The sequence below is a fragment of the Oryctolagus cuniculus genome, chromosome 16 (assembly GCF_051225735.1).
Source record: "Oryctolagus cuniculus isolate XC-2025 breed Fujian yellow rabbit chromosome 16, ASM5122573v1, whole genome shotgun sequence".
In the NCBI taxonomy this organism is placed as follows: Eukaryota; Metazoa; Chordata; class Mammalia; order Lagomorpha; family Leporidae; genus Oryctolagus; species Oryctolagus cuniculus.
In genome coordinates, this window is record NC_142882.1 from 16963091 (window position 1) to 16967749 (window position 4659).

At 39.7% G+C, this 4659-nt stretch overlaps 1 pseudogene; it reads right to left on the reverse strand.

The window, feature by feature from the left end:
* Positions 1–3300: 3300 nt before the first annotated feature.
* Positions 3301–4307, reverse strand: LOC100344118 (olfactory receptor 7E178-like; annotated as a pseudogene).
* Positions 4308–4659: the final 352 nt, after the last annotated feature.

A 4659-nucleotide genomic window follows, 5' to 3' on the forward strand; every position in this document is an offset into this window, starting at 1 on the left:
ACGTTTCCTTTTTCATCTCTGATTTTATTGATTTGGGTCTTTTCTCTTCTTTATTTAGTTAGTTGGGCCAATGGGGTGTCAATTTTGTTTATTTTTTCAAAAAACCAGCTTCTCGCTTGGCTGATTTTTTGTAATGTTTTTTTGGATTCAATCCTGTTAATTTCTTCTCTGGTTTTAATTATTTCTCTTCTCCTACTAGATTTGGGTTTGGTTTGCTGCAGTTTTTCTAGGTCCTTGAGATGCACTGAAAGCTCATTTATTTGGTACCTTTCCAATTTCTTGATATAGGCACCTATTGCTATAAATTTGCCTCTCAATACTGCTTTTGCTGTATCCCATAAGTTTTGATATGTTGTGTTGTTGTCTTCATTTACTTCCAGAAAGTTTTTGATTTCTCTTTTGATTTCTTGAATGACCCAGTGTTCATTCAGGAGCATGTTGTTCAGTCTCCATGTGTTTGCATACTTTCTGGGGTTTCCTGAGTTGCTAATTTCCAGCTTCATCCCGCTGTGGTCTGAGAAGCTGCATGGTATGATTCTAATTCTTTTAAATTTGCTGAGACTTGCTTTATGGCCTAGTATGTGATCAATCCTAGAGAAGGTTCCATGCGCTGCTGAGAAGAATGTGAAGTCTGTAGATGTAGGGTTGAAAGTTCTGTAGATATCTGTTAGATCCATTTGGGCAATAGTGTCAATTAAATCTGCTGTTTCCTTGTTGATCTTCTGTCCGGATGATCTGTCTATTTCTGAGAGTGGAGTATTGAAGTCCCCCAGTACTATTGTATTGGAATCTAAGTCTCCCTTTGAGTCCCTTAACATATCTTTTAAATAGACCGGTGCCCTGTAATTAGGTGCATATACATTTATAATAGTTCCATCTTCCTGTTGAATTGAACCCTTAATCATTATATAGTGTCCCTCTTTGTCTCTCTTAACAGTTTTTGTATTAAAGTTTATTTTGTCTGATATTAATATGGCTACACCTGCTTTTTTTTTGGTTTCTGTTGGCATGGAATATCTTTTTCCAACCTTTCACTTTCAGTCTGCTTGCCTCTTTGTTAGAGAGATGTGTTTCTTGTAGGCAACAAATAGTTGGGTTGTGTTCTGTGAGCCAGTCAGCCAAACGGTGTCTTTTAACTGAAGAATTCAGACCATTAATGTTCAATGTGACTATTGATACGTAGTGACTTTGCCCTGCCATTTTCCCGGAAATATTTTCTAGTATATGTTTGAGCTTCCCATGCTCTTTTACTGGTAGGTGTTCTTCCTTTCCCTTCTTTCATATTGATGGCCGTGTTTCTGTGTTTCTGAGTGTAGCACATCTTTAAGTATCTTTTGCAGGGCCGGACGAGTGGCCACAAAGTCTTTCAATTTCTGTTTGTTATGAAAGGTCTTTATTTCACCTTCATTCACAAATGAGAGCTTTGCAGGATATAATATTCTGGGCTGGCAATTTTTCTCTCTTAGAACCTGTGCTATGTCTCGCCATTCCCTCCTAGTTTGTAGGGTTTCTGATGAGAAGTCTGCTGTGAGTCTGATTGGAGATCCTCTGAGAGTAATCTGACGTTTCTCTCTTGCACATTTTAGGATCTTTTCTTTATGTTTCACTGTGGTAAGTTTAATTACCACGTGTCGTGGTGAGGATCTCTTTTGGTCATGTTTATTGGGGGTTCTATGAGCTTCCTGTACTAGGATATCTCTGTCCTTCTCCAAACCTGGAAAGTTCTCTGCTAGTATCTCACTAAAAAGGCCTTCCAATCCTTTCTCTCTCTCCATGCCTTCAGGAACTCCTAGAATCCGAATGTTGGTTTTTTTAATAGTATCCTGTAGATTCCCAACAATATTTTTTAGGTTTCTAATTTCCTCTTCTTTTCTTTGGTTTGACTGTATGTTTTCCTGTGCTCTATCTTCTAAGTCCGATATTCTCTCTTCTGCTTCACCCATTCTGTTTTTAAGGCTTTCTAATGTGTTTGTCATTTGATCTATTGAGCTCTTCATTTCATTTTGATTTCTCTTCACTATTACACTTTCCTGTTCTACTAGTTTCTGAGTTTCATTTTGACTCTTCCTTAAAATTTCATTTTCACGAGAGAGATTTGCAATCTTGTCCATTAAGGATTTCTGTAGTTCAAGGATTTGCTTTTGAAAACTTCTAAATGTTCTTATCATAAATTTTTTGAAATCTGTATCTTGCATTTCTTCCATCTCATCATCTTCATACTCTTGGCTTGGGGTGTTTTGCTTATTTGGAGGCATCATAGTGTCATCGTTGATCTTGCTCCCTCTATTTCTGTGTTTGTTACTCGGCATAGTTAATTCTTCTTGCGTCACTGTGCGTTTTTTTTTCTTTCTTTTTTTTTTTTTTATACTGTGTCCGTGTTAAGTGGACTGCCTGCTGTTGGAGGAGCCTTGGAGGCTTGAGATGAGTGCAGCCTGAGAGCTCTGCCTGGTTCTTCCTGGTTAAGGGACCCACAATCTTTAGACATTTGTTCTGAAGGTCTTTCCCTTTGGAAGCTCATACATAAGGACTGGGAGATGCTTTTTCCCCCAATGCTCAAATATCCATGGAGAGTACGAGAATGCATGGAAACAGGGAAATCTCACCTAATCAAATTAACAAACTGCATCTCCAGAGATAAAGTACTACATCTTCCTAAAGGAATGAAGATATTTCATCATCCCACAGCAAACTCACAATAACCACTTAAAGATTATCAGTATGCTAACAGATAACACAGATGAAACGTAAAAAGAAGCAATCAGGAAAATGATGAACTAGCAAAATGGTAATAAAAATACAGAGACATAAACTCTAAAAGGAAAAATGAGCAGAAATATAGAAGATGAAGAACACCATACCTTTATTGGGATATTCAGTGGAGTGTTCAGCAGGTATCAAGAAGAATCAGTGGCTTTTTTAATTTTTCAAATAAGTTTTATTGACAGTTGTACATTTTTAACATTTTATTTCAGAATAGGTTTAAATTTATGCAACATAGATTGTGAGGTAGTCATACGAAGAATTCCCCTACACCCCTCACCTCATCATTTCCTGTATTAATAGTTCATTAATGTCTTTGTCACAATTATGGATCCACACACAGCTTCTCTTAGTTTTTCTCCAAAAGCCTTTTATCGCTTCATTCCTCCCAGTCTCTGGTTATGTATGAAAAATATATAAAAAATCTATAATATGCCTCATTAAAAGGACCAAAAGAAAAAATAACCAGACACAAAATCTGCAGAGCACCAGCCACACACATCATGTATGGAGAAAAGTGAGATTTATAGGTCGAGAGCTTCATTTTGCTGCAGCTCCCACCAAGAGTCCAGACTCATGGAGCAGGGACTGAGATGAGCCTGTTTTCCTGAGGAGCCTCCACAGGGCCCTCTTGATGTCCCTGTTCCTCAGGCTGAGATAAAGGGGTTGAGCATGGGAGTGACCACAGTGTACACCACTGAGGCCAAGGCACCCTTTCCGGGAGAAACCGAGAAAGCTGAACTGAAATACACCCCAATGGAGCTTCCATAGAATAAGCAAATGACCAACAGGTGAGAGCCACAGGTGGAGAAGGCTCTGTACCTCCCACCTGGTGATGGGACTCTCAGAATGGAAGAAATGATTTTATAGTAAGAGAAGAGGATCCCTGAGATAGGGAAAAAACCATATATGATGCCAACAAGATACCTGACTATGTCATTGGTGAAGGAGTCAGAGCAGGCAAGACTGAGAAGTTGAGAAGGGTCACAGAAGAAATTAGAAATTTCTACTTGCTTGAAGCAGGTAACTTTTAATACCATCAGATTATTCAACAGAGAATCCAAAAGGCTGGCCACAAAGGACGCCAAAACTAAGAAGCTACAGTGGCCAAGATTCATGATGGCCTGGTAATGCAAGGGGTGACAGATGGTGACAAACCGGTCGTAGGCCATCACGGTCAGAAGCAAATCATCCATGCATGCAAAAATGAGAAAGAGAGACAACTGTGTCAGGCAGCTCACATAGGAGATGACTGTGCTGTGAGTGTGGATGTCCACAATCATCTTGGGAACCGTGGTGGAGGTGAAACCCACATCAGCCAAGGACAGGTTGACGAGGAAGAAATACATGGGGGTGTGGAGGTGGGAGTCTGAGCTGACGGCCAGGATGAGGAGCAGGTTCCCGAGCACCGTGACCAGGTACATGGACAGGAACAGCCCAAAGAGGAAGGACTGCAGTTGTAGATCTTCTGAGAATCCCATGAGATGGAATTCTGAGACACGTGTGATATTTTGTGTTTCTACATATCCTGGAATCCTATTGGAAAAGAAAACAGTGTTGATAAAAGGAAGCACACAAGCAGGCAATCAGCACATTTTATTATTTTCAGTTCAACCAGTTTTGTGAATAGCACATGGGTAACTCTAAGATTCTTAGAATAATTGAATTAAAGAGACAAATTTTGGTGAAATACAATTTTTTAAAGATTTATTTGTTTATTTGAAAGGCAAAGTTATAGAGAGCCAGAGACAGAGAAAAAAGAGAGGTCTTCCATCCACCAGTTCCTCCCCAGATGCCTACCACAGCTGGAGCTGCACCAATCTGAAGCCAGGAGCCTTGAGCTTTTTCCAGGTCATCCATGCAAGTGCAGGGTCCCAAGGACTTGGACCATCTTCTACT